Raw genomic sequence first — 16,045 nt, 5'->3', positions numbered from 1 at the left:
CCGAAATAATCTGATGTGGATTCAGCTTGTCTGTCATGTGCGTCTCCTCCAGATGCTTGAATATTCTGCGTTTGTTGAGAAACAAACTGCAAGGGTTGGTGTTGACCTGCTGTTAACACAGTAGCTGTTTGGCTTCCTAGAGGAGGGGGAGGTGTCCAAGTTTTTGCTTTGCATGACTGTTAATGCTATAGATTGTAAGGAAAAATGGCTTTAAAACTCTTTCGTAATGATCCTAGTTAGCAGGGGGAAACAGTTTACTGAAATGACAGACAAGGCAATTTCTGATGTATTAATACTACTTTGTGAGTAGCAAATGTTGAAAATCATGAAATCTTTCAATGTAATTGAGATGTTTGTCTGACCTGGCCCTACATGGTACTACAAAATCATTTTGTGGTCCCATAGAAGGCAACTGAGATAATGAGTCTCAGTATGAAACCTGACTGGGACTGAACTAGTTAGTTGCTGACCGGTTTCTGCAGAGTTCTGGGAATCAAAAAGCAGTTCCAAAAGTTAAGTTTGGTAAGTTTCTGCAATTTAAGCAGAGGGGGAAATAATCCAAGTTCAATAAACTGAAAAAGATTTAAAACTAGTAATTTGATGGAAATCAGTATCTTTTAAACAGAAGGCAGTTAACTGAGATACCAGGTATGGCCTTTCTTCTTGATTTATCTTTCCTGTAGTATAAGGACTTCTTTTGATTAAAGTTAACTTAAGCAGCTGGTTTTCAGCAAGGTCAGGGGTACTGGAAGGGCATGACACGCATGACACAGAGCACTGTTGTGAAGACAGTCAGGGTTAGTGGTATGCAAAGCTAGGGACAAAATTTGCACCCCAGTGGATTCCATTCTACTCTTACTTTCTCAGTGTTTCAGCTTATGTTTCTATCTAACGTGTTCTTACTTGGTTTCTAAAGTTCAGGGTTGTGGGTTTGATTTTCTGCTTTTTTGGGTTTTTTGTTTCTTTGTTCTTCTTGAACAAGGTTGGTTGCAGAGCCACAACTTTTTTGTTCTCCTTACAATAAGGTGGGGTGCAGCTTGCAGGGACCCTGCAGCTACCCAGAAAACAGGGCCATACAGCTGGAGTAATGCTTTGGGGTCAATCTTTTAATTTCAGAAATTAAGGGACAAAATTTACTACAATGCCCGTAGGTATTTTTGAACTGCTCATGAATGTAGGTATAGGTGTTTAATCCCAGAATCCATTTAAAAGGGCTTAAATCCATACATATGTACAAATGATGAATTAAGTGGATCAATTTTGCCTTATGTGTATTCATCACCATACTGTTCATTAGCTGAACAAAGAAAATAGCTTCAAGATTTCAGATCAAGAGTCTATCAAGGTTTGGCAAGCTGAACATCTTATGCAGAAGCTTGGCCTCGTGGGACATGAATGCTCTGGAGTGACCTTGAAAGCATGATTTTGCAGGACAGAATGGGTAGGAGTGTCATGGCTGTGGGGCTGTGTGAGTTAGGTGGAGGGGCTTGGGTTTGTTAGCTGAACTGTGAAATCAGAAAATTCTCTGGGGTAGACCGCAGAGTACAAATGCCCTTAATGAAACAGAATACCAAAACACAGTAAACTGTGGGAAATGTTAAATATTGCCTATGACCCTGAAATATTTTTTTTGTTAACTTCTTTAAATATTAATGATTTGAAAGCAAAAGTGTTTCAGCATGGAAAACAAATTATTCAAAAACCTTTTCTTTAATTGTTTTCAAGGAGAGAAAATACCTACATCAAAACTGCATACACTTTTCAAAACCCTTTGCAAATATTAAGTTTTAATTAGCTGTGACACGTAATAGGAATTTTAAAAGGTATTTCTACACGCAAGTTTAGAGCCTCCTTCAGGAAAATAAGGTGAAAACAGCATTATATTTGAACAGGTTCTAGTGAAGGAGCAGTGTTCAGCTCTTGCAGAGAATGCCTTTCTCATGTGCACCTACCTACAGCTGTAGGATAGCAGGTAGGGCTTAGGAATAGGCAACGATCTTCTGAACATTGAGTTTAGTAGTGTGTGCAGCTCAAATAATGATCGCATCACCATATAAATCTTCATCCAAATACAACTGAATTCCAGCATTGTTCAGTACTGGCCAAGGAACTTGGCTAACTTACCTTGTACCATTGCCTTTCACTTCTGGCTTGGACCAGGTGACTAGAAATGGCTCTGTGGCTGTGTCTAGTACCATTTGATGTAGACAATAATGAAATAGTTATATAGCAAAATAGCAAAAGTCTTATGAGAAATCATTCAGCTGGCATGATGAATTAGAAAACATTAGAGCAACCAGTTGTTTCTATGAAAGTAATGATAATGCCCACAGGATGCCTGAATCCAGTGGGTGGTTTTTTTTTCTGGTACTACAGTTGCAGCAGAATTCCTGCTCTCGGACTGGGTTGTGTGAGCTTGCCAGAGGGTGACATGGGGGGTGGGGGGAACCTCAGAAAAAAGGGGTAGAAGGAAGGATCACTATCGCTCTTGTGTTGATGGGAATGGCACCCAAGAGTGCCCCATAGCAAAGGGTGAACTTTCTTCCTGACTGCACTTGGTTCTTGCCCTGCTTTTGGACCTTTTCCTCTTCAACTCTGTATTGTGTTTTATCCAGATCTGAAACATGGAGAGGTTTGGGGGGAGTGTGTTAGTGATCTGCAGCTGAAAAAGGCTGCTTAACTGGAAAGCCTTGTTCTCACTGAAGCTCATGTGATATTGCGAAGGTCGAGAGACAGAGAGGAAACCCTCTGACAGGGTTTGAGAAATTTAACTGGAATTTGCATTGGCCTGAAGTGTGGACAACTTCTTTCTGGTATCTTCAAGCTTTTCAGAACCAAATGGTAGAAGTAGGCTTAGGTAACTGAGAATGGTCTATCGAGCCAACAAAAGACTTTTCTGTGAAACTAGTGGATAAACTCGGAAAATACAGCACTATTCTTAATTGTTCTGATGAAGTGCTGCTACCAGGAGGTATTCAGCTTGACCCACCAACATCTGTACTCTGTAGCTGTACTGCAACTCAACCAATGTCTCTCCATTTCCTTGTGTAATTCACCCCACCATCATCTCAAGTCTTGAGCTACACTTGTAACCTCAGCTCACAATATGCTGAATTGGCGATAAAATCAGAGTGGGGGGAGAAATATTTTTTACAAAGAACAGACATTACTCCCTTTTGACAAGAGACAAATGTTTCATTCAAATGCTGCATTTCGCATATTGGAAACAGTAATGAATTCTTGTGCACCTTTCTCCCTAGTTCACAATGTCAGCCCCAGGCGTAGAGGCACTTCAGGCTTTTCTTACAAAATTAAATTTAATGTTACACCCTCCAGTGGAATGATGCATAAATCAAGTGTTTGATTTGCATGGACTCAAGTGAACAACCCCATTCTGTGCAAATATAAACCCGGTCTTGAATATTATGTCAGGGACAGGAACAAAGCAATCTAGGGTTTCCAATGAGAGTCTGGTACCAAGTGTAATTCAGGCTGGTATTATGTTGCTCTCATGTCAAGGCTGTTATTAAAATCCTTAGGTTTTGCCTCCTTTTTTTCATCTCAAAAGAAAATGTTTTTTCTGACCTTCTTGTATTTTGGCAAACCAGTATACACCAGTGCTATTTATACACTGTCTGTGAGGAGCTGAGATGGAATTGTTGGCGGTTTTTAGTTTTCTCTTAGATAAGCAGTGAGGCTAGCAGGGTAGAGGGGTAATGAAACAAGGCAAAGCAAAGATGATCATGGAATAAAAATGCAAATGGAATGAAAAAGATTAGGTAGCTTTGTAGCCTTTTTGAAAATAGGCCACCTTCCGTGTGAGTATTCAGAGCCTGAACCAGGTCAGCAAAGTTAAGGGACTAGAAGGCAATAAATATGTTCTGCTTCAACATGCAAATACATTTGTGTTCAACACAACACAAACCCCTCTGCAGAATTTTCTTGTGGAGCCAGGCTGTTAGGTACTGCGCTGCCATATATTTGTTACAGATGGATGTTCTCAAGCTCTTCATAGTGGTGGTGGTTGTTTTATTCAAGTATTATACAATATTCAAGTTTTATACAATACTGTTCCTCACAAACTCTGCTGAAATTTGGTCATTCACAAACTCTGGCTGAAATTTGGTCATTGTGTGAGCCTGAAGTTTGTTGGTGAGATGCTGAGTTTCTCTTGAATTCATAAGGTCTTTCCACAGTACTTGTGCGTCAGCTGTATTGGGATGGGGCTTCTTTGTGTGCCTAAATAAGTCAAGGTCTCTTGTATTCACCTTCCCCCTAGACTCTCCAGCTTCAGTTAAGGCTAAGGAGTTCATCTCTTTTTCTCAGCAGATGCAGCCTGGGATTACCCTACAGGAATTCATCACATGGGTACTGGTTTATAATTGGCAAGGGTCTGCCTCTTAGATTTGCAGGACTCTTAAGTTACGATACTAAGAGTGCAAGCAATAACTCTTAAGATACAAAAGAAAACCTACAATTCCATTGGTGATCTATTTTTAATCTCAATTCCAATGGAATGATGCCCTCCCCTCCAAGTGGTGGGTTATACAGTAAGTGGCAGCATGTGTCAAAACCTATTAAACCTACTTTCCTTTAGTTACAGAAATTAGGCTTTCTTGTGTTTACTCACTTGTGCCATAATCTTACCTTGGAAAAAAATTATCTATCACTGTGCTAAAACATAATACTGGATTACTAATATGATTTCTATTTTAACAGTAGGCCTATAATTCTTAGCAATTTAATCTTTAGTTTAATTTTACCTTTGTTTCCAAACAAGCAGTGCATAGTTTTCGTGGATCAGTCACAATCTACCAAGAAATCAAACCTGAAGTTCTTCCAGTTCCTCTTCACTAAAGGAGGTCATCTGCTGAATTTGCTTTGTAGCCCCAGCTAGGTCTTAGTTATTGTTATTGTAATCAATGGCAGTATTGGATGCAGTGACATGAATTGGCGAGTTTAAGATCCAAAGGGGAGTGAGGCAGGCTAAAAGCTGGATGAAGCTCTGATTGCAAGAGAGTAAGCTTTGACTTTCCAAGGATCTGCTTGGCAGGAGCCTGTAGGATGCTGCTCTGTAGGACAGTTTTTCCCAGATTCACTTATCTGGCCTTCAAGGACAATTTTCCTAAAGCACAGTCAACTTTGATACTGGTGTGCGAGACAATTGGCAGCCAATGAAGGAGGCCAGCCAGATGGATTAAATGGGGAAATCCTGTACGAGCAGAAATAAAGAAAAAATGATCATGTGGGAGACAGAAGTAGAGACTAGCTACTGAAATGTATAGAAGCATGATTCGTGTACATTGGAAATGGATAACTAGGCTAAATTGACAATTAGGATAAAGCTAGGAACGGTCAAACTCAGTTGTGTTTTAAACTGTGTGAGATGTGAAGAGGAAAAAGTTAGAAAAGCATGGGCTCCCAGCTGAATGATGAAGGGTATGGAAAAGACTGAGGTGTCTGATGCTGTCTTGGTGTTAGCCTTGGTTGGCAAGGTTGGGTTGCAGGACTCATTTAGGGAGAGAGAGAGATTACCTTCTGTAGAGGACTGGATAATGAGCTACTAACCAGATATAGACAAGTTTCCAGGAAGGGATGGGATACGAAGTGCCTGTGGGTGCTGAGGGAGCTGGCAGATGTCACTGCAGATACTGTCTAAAGTGTGGGAAAGATGGTGGTGATTGAGGGAGGCCCCAATGGTGGAAAAGTGCCCCTTTTAAAGAAGGAAAAATAAAGCAAGGACTAGGCTCTAGCCAATTGCAGGTTTATCAGCTTCATGTTGGGCCCAAAGTGGCCTTTTTGTGCATCCCATGCATTAAGGGTCCTTCTGACTGCTACAGACTGAAGTTCATGTTATAACTTGCCCTATTGACTTTTGTGTACAGGTTTTATAACTTGATGTCAGATCTTCAGAGTCTGTACGTCTTGACTTAAAATATATTCAGATGCTTTTTTCTGCTTATCTGTGAAAATAAAAAACCCAACTTTTTTTGCCTTCCTGTATATCTCTCTAGTTATGTGGTTTCTAGCAGTATTTGTTATTCTGTTATCACCTATACTGTTAAAGGAAGGCACTATGAGATGGCTGTGGTAATAACATGCATGTTCCTGTTATGCAGTGCAGATGTAATGTTTTAGGCAGAGGAAACAGAGCTGATGCTAACTTGTTAGGTTAAGATTGGGATTTCTGGCACTAACTAGGAAGATAAAGCAGTCCTTCCTTGCTTGTAGACCAGCTAGGGTTCAAAGGTATCTGAATGGGAGGATAATCATTGCGGGTGTTGGTGATGAGAGATTTGTGAATGGTTAAAGGCAACAGGAGTAAAATTCTTTATCTGCCCCAGGAAGGCTAACATAAGGTCTGGATGCTAAACTCTGTGGTCAGAATTGGCTCTTGGAATGGCTCTTGGAATGGTCAGAATGGGCACTTGGAATCCTCCCAGCCCTGTATATCTCACGGGATACACCTCATGTATTTAGAATCCCCTTTTCTTGTGTCATTATGGTGTTAAATTATAATCTTTACTTACAGCATTCAAGCTGTATTCAAGAATTCTTCACAGATTCCTTCACAGAAAGAAATACCTAGTTAGTTTATTCAAATAGATCTTACCTTTTGATCTGAAAATTGAGAGCTAGATAAAGCGTGCTGTATTGAGGCTTTGTCTGCTGGAAAGATTTGGCAAAGCAGAACATGAGTACCACTGTAAGGGTTAAAGAGGAGCATAAGGCCAGGTTTACTAGGAGGCCTGAAATCTATTATTAATTAGCAGTGATGAGATCCCTTATAAAGACTAAGAGTTCTGTTGGAGAGAGGGACTTAAACTCATGAGTGAAAAAGTGTATTTATGGCCAGCTAGGTGTTTTAACAAGGTGCTGGGTGCCTAAGGGCTTTTAGACATTAACAGTTCAAGAAGAAGAAGATAAGATCCGCCCCAGAGTATGGCACATACCTAGCATTACAAAGTGACAGGGTTTTCAGACTTGATAATGCACTGAAGAGTGAACGTTCAAATCACTTGAAGCTTTTTGCCTTATTTTTTCCCACTTTGTACAGTGGAGAATATTATTTGTATAATAAATGTCGCATTTGCCTGCTGCCACATGGGCAGTCATGCATTTAGCTCACTGTTTCCAAAGCCCTTCACTGGGCAGTTACTGTACAGGTGTAAAGTAGTACTACTGTCAGCCATCTACATTTTCCTTCAGTTAGCATTTTCACTGTGAAATGTACTGAAAACATTCTAAAAGGTCAGGGCTTCTACAGTATGACCTTGCTATAGCAACTCACTTTGATTTAATTATCCTCTACTGATGTTTATGGAAGTCAATAGGACTTACTCATTTTCCTGTATTAAGCACAAGTTAAGGGTTTTGATGGATTGGAATGCTTTTAATTATGTATTTTAAGTTACACATCTACCTAAGTGCTTTGCTGAATTGGAGCCTGGGCAACTTACTGTTTTGATTGTCATCTGTGATGGAACTTGGAAAGTTAACTAGAAATTCCCAATCAGGTGGATGATATCAGGTGCTTATTCTTTTAGTGTTCGGTTTTTTACAAGCATTTTAACCTCCAGTTTTTAGCTTACTGAAGTAGTTGCTGTAGTTGGCAGAGATCGCATTTGTGAGAAGGATGTCATCTGAGCAATGAGGAATAAGATGAGGGCACAGGTTAATCTTTGTACTAATAGGTGGTTCATGATGTGAAAAGGTTTGAGATCTCAAGTGCCAGGACTCATGGAAAATAAGGGCAGTTCTTTTGCCTCATCAGTGAGAAGGTTACACTGCAATGGTTTGCATTTTGGTTTTGATTAGGGAGGTGTTTTCCTTGCTACAGCTGTACAATCAGTGCTAAGCAAAGTGAAGCCTGATGACTGACTGTCACCTTATTTTATTATAGAATTGAGTGGCATTGATATGATAATAGTGTGTAGTGAAGCACCTTCATGTCTCTTGCCCGGCAGAAAGAGGTGTGCTGTGCTGGCTTCCTTGAACTCTTTCAAGTTAATGGTCTGGTTAGATGGATGAAATCTTTGTGTGCTTTTTTGGCCTAGCTATCATGGATGCCAAGTGAGCGGGGATAGGGGATCTCTCAGGCAAGGCACCGGGCTGCTTCAACATGAAAGGCAACTGAGTTCATAGGTTTGCCATAGACCTTCTGTATAAACTTTGGCAACTTCCTAAATATGTCCAGACTTCCCGTTTGTGAAATATACGGGTAACTGCTTTGTCACATTTGATCTGTTACCTATGCTTAAGCATCTTTGGATGATGACTTTGTGTCATGCCACAATTTATCAGGCCTCAGCATTTTGGGCTGGGGTCCTAAAGTGCTTTTGATGTAGATAAAAAGAAAAATAGGCTCTCCGTCTGTATGAAGACCAATATTTTAACTTCTAAGTTTTCTACCTGTCCACAAGTGCCTTTCAGGTAGACTTAAAGCGTGCTGGAAATGTCCTGTCAGATTCTTCAAGGGCCCTTTTGGGGAGCATTTAGATACAGCAGAGCTGGCTCTGAGCACTGCTCACTCTGTTGTTGAGAAAAATGTATTTCTTTAGCACTAGGAAGGATGTATTTATTTGGAAACTGTGTGTTTGCAGTACATTTATAGTCCTAATATAGTGTATAGTCATCCTGTTTTTAACTCTTTACCCATCAGTATCACTGCTGGCTGCTGATGCAGGGTTAGACTAACATCTGGTCTAATAGAGTATGGTCATGCTTTAATAAAAAAAAAAAAATTAATTTACCTCCCCACTGAGATAAAAAGTCAACTTGAAAGATAAGTTTATCACAAAAATGTGGTTCTCTGTTTTATGGGAAGTATCAGCAGGAAACATCCAGTATTTTATGGACTACAGAGCCACTTAAAACTTCAGTTGCTTTAGGATTCTGTAAACATATCATCTAGTTAATAACTATGATACCTCAACATACCTAGCTCTGTGAAGTGCTTTCAGAGATTGACAGTTCTACCTGTTTTGGTAGCCTTGTATGCAGGTGCGAGCATTCTTCAAATCTTGATTTGTATGAAGGACATGACTGTTAGGATTACTGGGAGTATATAGCCAAAGAAATGGCCATATTGGAAAATCAACCCTACCAAATGCTTTGAAAATTTTCCAGAAGCTGACCATGTGTGTAGTTTCCAGGCTCCTGTTCTTAGCTCACATCTCTCTTCTATGCTAGTTTTTTAAAGGGCAAGAGTTTGGCATCTGCACCTTGACAAGAGATCATTTATGACACCCTTTTGTCAGGGCCAACAAGACGGCTGTTCCTCAACAGAGATGGATTTTGTTTTTGAGGAAATCAAAGCTTGATGTAGGATTTTGTAATGCGCTTGGAAATCAGGACCATGTCAGATTTCTGTTGTCATCTTCATGATGAAGGGAGGATGTGAATGATGATTCTTATCTAGATTGAATACGTAATAAATAATGTGGATGGTGGCAATCTATTTTAATCAAAGTGGGGGGAAATTTCAGCTTAGAAAGGTAATGTAGAAAAAACTCTGTTTTTATCCACTTTACCTAGCAATGTAATATCATAAAGTAGCAAAGGATCTCATTCTTAATACAAATGGGGAGAATTCAATTTACTTCAAAGAACAATCTTAATAACATCCTTGGAAGTCCTGACTTGCTTTCAAATTTTCTTGTATGAATGACGATGTAGTTTAGGGATGTCATCTCTAATAAGTTTGCTCTAGGTTTGGGATCTTGAACAGCAAAAAAAATCCCAAAATAAATTTTACAAAATCCCCCCGATCAGCTTCGTCATGCAGGATCTAATAGATCGGTGCAATGCTGGTGAAGGTTGCTGAATCACATACCCTGTAACCAAATTGCTTCTTGCAGACAGAGTATTGTCTTTCCAGCTTTTGTAAGTGGTCTTTAGCATGTTGAATCAGTATCGTCATTTTTAGAGCTTAGAAAGAACTTGGCTCAGGCTAAGTAATGATTTTTGCCTGAGCAGTTTTCTTATTAAATTCTTGCGGAAAACAACTGCAAGGTTATTCAGTGAAACAAGCACAAAATGTACCTACCCAGCTAGCTCTGTGCTCTTGTATTTGGTCACGAAGAGTAATGTATTGGACAATTGCTGTGGTAAAATCCAAATGTAGATATTTGCTGTCCTTGCTAATGGGAGAAAAATATAGTATACCATTGGCCTAAAGGCTCTAGCTGTGCTTCCTTTGTAACTTGGAGTGCATTAAAAAAGCTTCAGTCAGCAAGATAAGTTAATTTTTTATGACCTTTATAAACTGTTTTACTTGGGAGCATCTCTTTAAGATTAAATGCTTAAATCCTTTTAGCTCAGGATTGCTAAGCATCTTGAGGTCTCCTTTGTTTCGGAAGAAACCTCCAAAACCTACAAAGAAATTCTGTTTGTGACAATTATTATTGAAGGAGTGATTGGCTAACATGGTACTTGAAGGTTCTTAGTGGTTCTTACCACAATACTAACCTAATAGAGGAGAGCTGCTTTCCCTTTAGTGTAGGGCTCCTCAGGGTGCACACGGTTGTCAGTTGCTGTTCCCTACGCTTGCAAACTTGGAGGAACAAATTGACTTGTCACCAGAGTCATTATTTTGTCCTGCCACAGCTGTTGCCTTGACCAAAGAAACTGAAGAAAAGGACATACTTTTTCTGTGAAAGTGCACAAGTGTAAAGCACTGGGCTGCTTTGAGAAATGGCACTGGAACCGAAGTCGTAGCGCATCAAATGAAACAGGTGAGAAAATGTTGCTAAGACTTCAGGTGGGCTACGTGGCTGTCACAGCTGAGCTCCATTCTGGTGCGGTATGTTCTAAAATCAGCTTTATGCGTATCTGCATTTCTTTCGTTGTACCAGAGGATGGATTGTCTCTCAGACTGTACCACTGGAACAGTCCACTGCATTTCAATGAAGCTAGTCTCCTATGTATAAAAAGCTGTTCGTTCCTTGGTGTGTGTGGGTTATTCAGTTTTTAAACTAAGCTATTTCCATTTTGGTTTGATGCTTAATGCTCAAAATGACAAAATCAAAATGGCTGCAGTACAATATTGATGAATTAGGTACCGAGTATTGTGTGTTGCCCTTTTGGGGGGGATAAGTTTAGCTAAAGATTTGCTATCCAGAGTTGGATGCTGAGGCTGTAGTCCTGAGTACTTTTCCAGATGTGACAGAATGAGTTTTCTAACTTGAAATATAACTTGTATCTTTAATCAATCAACAGCTGTAAGTGGGAAAAGTAATAGTGATGGGGAGAAGATGCTTTTTCCTTGTCTGATCAGAATCCGAGATACAGATGAGTATATTAAAGTCTAATATATTTTCTCCCAACTATATCAGTTAGTCTAATGAGAGATATTATTTCACCTACAAATCTTGTCTTGCTTTATTTTCTACACTGACCATTAAAGTGGGCTGTCTTAAATAGAAATGTTTCTTTTTTTGCCATGACAAGCTAGATGAGATGGAGTCACGTGTTCTTTATGGTGGCTAGAATGATGAGCAGCTATCCTGAATTGTATTCAATAGGATGACAAGCAAATAATTTAGGGTTTTTCTTTTAACTTAACTTGTTGGTGTCTAAGGTAAACATCGTGCAATCACTTGCTACAAAGTCAAGAAATATATGTATCTAATCATCTATTGGAAATTGTGGTGGTTACAATATTGACTTCAAAGTAATTTTATTTTTCTTTCTGGTGCTCTGAGATGCCTTCCTTTTGTGTTGGGGTCTGGGGTTTTGGTTTGGTATTTTTTTGTTTGTTTGTATTTTGGGTTGTTTTTTTTTTTTTTTTGAAGGATATAAATAACGAATTCAGTTGTAGTTTATAACTTTATATCCTCATTTGATCATGCACCAAATAAAAAAAAAGCTATTTCAGAGTAAATGCAGAAAAGGACACTAAGGTTTTGCATAGCACTAGCAACGAAAGATCATGCATATTTTTGTGGAAATTAAGTTGGTTAAATTAAAAGCAGAAGAATCTTCCATACATACAAGAAGTATTTCTAAATATAATTGATCTAACCAGGCATGACTGCTACTTATACTTTCCAGGAGTGTTCTTTAGAAAACTGAAGGCTTACTAGAAATGTATGGCTGAATTGTTTTGTGCAGGAATCTGTACCTTCTGCACGCTGCTGAACAGTATAAAATGTGTTATTGATCATATACATGATTGGATGGAGGTTAGTGGAGGGGATACCCTCTGTAAATTTCCTTTGATCCTGCTAAATGTTGTTACCAGTGTGCTACAGGAAATAAGTGAGTGTAATGATTTTAGAGTAGCAATATTGTTGGCTGTATCAAAGATGAAACACTGCCTGTGTTCCCTTAGCAGACTTTACAGTAGTGCCACCATGAAAGATCTGAAGATCATTATTTACTGGAAATAAAAGAACAAGGCAGAAATCGATTACAACGACACTAGATTTATGTCTCCATTGCACTCTATATACATCTCCTATTTGTTCTAACTTCATGGAAGGATATTTAATACATAATGGAAAGAGGCTTTTGCTTTTGATTTATTTTTTGTTTATTATTTTTGGCATTCCTTGGAGAAATTCTGGAAATCAATACTTGGATGTAAGTGTGCCTGGATGTAGGTAGTAGGAGGCAGTGGCAATTGATGTATCTGTCCGTTTTTGCACTGACGTGAGTATCTAACATACGCAGTACTCTTGTCACAGTAGAATATGCTTAGTCTAAGAGGGGAGAAAGTCCTATTTCTTCCATCATCCAGTTACATAAAAGGATCCGAGAGGCGTAGGTAAATTTGAGTAGTTAACTTAAAGCTTGGAAATCAGTCCCGCTAAAGTATTTAGTTGCAAGTGTAAATAATTGTTGCATCAAGACAAGAGATGAAGACAAATGTTATCAGTGATGGAAAACACGAGCAAAAATTACCTTCAAATGAGGCAGGGGACAAGGGGGATGCCAAGTACTGAGAAATTTCAAGTGAAATCACAAGCTGCTTGAAAATGGGCATAGCTTTTCTTTCTCTACTGTCTTTTGACCTGTTCAGTGGTACTTAGTTGACTTTCGCCTTTGCCCCAATTTCAGCTGAACATCTTCGACATTACAGCTCCTGCAGTCACGTGGTAAAGGAAAATGCAAACAACTGCTTCTCTAAGATAAAATAATTTTTAAAACCCTAAAACTGATGACATGCTGCAGCAGAAGTTGCTATTGCATTAGACCTCATGGAGGTTTGAAAGCAAAGTCAGTCTGTTGCCCCCTGAATACCTTTTGGTAAGATATAACAGGTAACCAGTGGATGAAATAAGGATAGAGCATCAACGACCTAGCTAGCTGGTGCATGGTAAGGCACAGATGAAAGGCAGTGATGCATGTCACAACTTGGAGGGCCATCCAAGCACCCAAGAAAGAGCACACGATGATCTGAGATCCCCTCCCACCAATGCTGTGCTGTCCAGGCTGCAAAACATAAGGCTTGCCACAAAACCAACCCTCTTCCCCAAACAGGCATGTGCTTTGGAAGCTTGTTACTCCTTTTTCTCCTAATGCCTCATTTGTAGAAGGGCTTGTTAAAACTTCACTCACTTGTGTATGCTCTGTATAACTTCTGATCTTTAATAGTGTTCAAGACCCTTGGGGGAGCTGTTGCCTCCCTCCTGCAGAGATTTATAGTGTTCAAGAGCCTTGAGGGAGGTGTTGCCTCCCTTCTGCAGAGATTTCACTGTTGTGTACCCACAAAACCAGTGGCTGGACAGGTCACTGAGGTGTTGCAAGATATAGTCTGATAACAGTCCCATAGCTCCTTACTGTGTGGTGGGCAAGGTGGAAGGAACAGAAAGCTTTCTTGATGTCTTATCCCTCCCCTGGTTAAAAACAAGGAGTTTGAATATTGTTTGTTCAAATCCTGATAACAGTGAATATAATGTGTGGACAGCTGGTTATATGAAACAGCACTAGGCTTCACCCAGAAAAATATCTACTTTTCCAATTCAAGGGCAACTTGGGAACTCTGTACTTGCATGGCAATGTAAAGCATTAAAATGCTTCCCCTTCTGCACAGATTAGTTTGTGCAAGGGGGAAGGGGGGAATCCACGCTGCTTCTCAGGCTGGAATGTTTATTCCCTTTATTCCTTGTTAGTTTTTAGTCATGAATGTAGCAGCAGATGGCCAACAGCAGTAGTTTGGTGTTTTTCCTGTTCAGCACTAACCAGCGATGCTCAGATTCTGAGTATCTTTGTGGTTGTGCGGTTCTGAAAACACCTCTACCTTACTAAAGCATCTATCAATAACAATTTCTAGCTGATGTATATAGCTTTATGAAAAAGAGTCAGCATCAGCTGAAGTCTAACAATGCATCTCCACCAGGGCTTTCTGGAGCAGCAGGATCAATATCCTCAGTTAAGTTTATGAGGATGCCGTGAAACCCTCTAAATGCAGTGGCATTCTCTCCAACCTTTCTTGTAGCCCATCAATTACAGACTAAAAGGTCAGTGTTGCTGTAGGAAAAGTCTGTCTTCAATAAAGATTTTTTTCTACTTTTCCTGTTGGGGGAGATGTTTGTTTTGGCAGGAGCTGTTCCTATAGTAAACCTTGCCAAAAGAGCCTGAGGAGAATTCTTCTTGCTACTCTGCACTTCTTGCTATTCCATTTCTGAATCCTCTCTGGTAAGTCAGAGGCATTTTGAAGCTTGTGATTGTCTGCTCCAAGTAGTGAAACCGCCAGTGGTGATGCACAATCTGTACTGAGCTCGCAGGGAATAAATGGAGCTCAAAAAGTAGGTGCCATGTGACATTGTTAACAATTTTCTGCATTGCTGTCAGTCTTTCTAAAATGATTCTAATTTTCCCTGAAGAACTCCATGAGGTTACAAAGCCAACTGTGAAGGGAACACCTGTCTTCTATCTGCCTTGATGTTCTTCCCTATGCTTCTTGAGTATGCGAAGCTTCTCATGTTTGGCTGTCTGAATACAGGCAAACAAACAGTCCTGGTGTGCGTGGCTTGACGATTCTCTACTCCAGCCTTAGCTAGGCAAGGGGTTTCAGTTGTATTGTGTGTCTCAACCGCCTCAGAGCAGAGCTTTTGGAAACTCATTTCATTAATGGTCAGTTATTTTGAAAATTGTCATCACTGGAGTAGCAACATTCATCCTGGCACTCTTGACTGCAAGTAGGAACAGTTTGGCCATCACTGAGCGGTTCTGAATGTGGTTCTCTAATGTTTTATTGAAGAACTGTCACCAAATGCATATGCCTTCGTCTATATTCATAAATTGCTTGCAAAGTTCAGCAAATAATAAAGGGGATGGAAGGAAAGGAGGAAATACTAATGATCTTGAAAAATACGGTGGAAGTGAGTAAACACCTTTTTCAAAAAATGTGAGTAATCCAAAGCTAACAACGTTAGTATCCTCTTTATTTCTAACCCTGAACTGTACGTGAAAGCTTTCTGGCCGGAGTCGGATCTCACCCTTGGGAAAAACTAGAGGGATCTTCCAATTTAGTCTGGATGTGAGTCCAGTAGTGATGCTCCTTTTTTTTTTTTCGCTGCAAACTAAATGGGTTTGTTCCCTACAACAGCTTTTAGTACTGTGACAATTCATGTCCCATACCTGGAGGGTTCTGAGCCCCCTCTTCCACCATGTGCTCAGGGTAGTTTTCAGGTAGTGATGTAACCAAAGAGAGGGTCAAATGGATCAATGCATATTTTCACCTTCTCTTGGTTTTTGAGGCTGTACCTTTTAGAGTCAGCAGCTGCCAGTGGGTTGCTGGCATTGGGCTGTAGGGAGGATTTCATTGGGGTAGCTTAAAAGAACAAGGAAAACGTGCTGAGGGAAGGGATTTATGTAAATAGCATGTATGTTGATGGTAATTTCATATGAGATCTTGCTGTGTGTTAGGTTAAGTGGAAGCTGCTGTTTGTTAATGGCTTGCCAGTCTTGCGATTCCGCAAGTGGATTTATTACGACTTACTACTCTGAGGACAACTGCCCCATTAGCTTCTCTTCACAGTTCTCTACTCTGGGAAACCTGGCATCAAACATGACGCCAAACGCAATCAGAGCAGTT

This window comes from Falco naumanni, chromosome 1, assembly GCF_017639655.2.
Source record: "Falco naumanni isolate bFalNau1 chromosome 1, bFalNau1.pat, whole genome shotgun sequence".
In the NCBI taxonomy this organism is placed as follows: domain Eukaryota; kingdom Metazoa; phylum Chordata; class Aves; order Falconiformes; family Falconidae; genus Falco; species Falco naumanni.
This window is presented reverse-complemented; position numbering follows the sequence as displayed.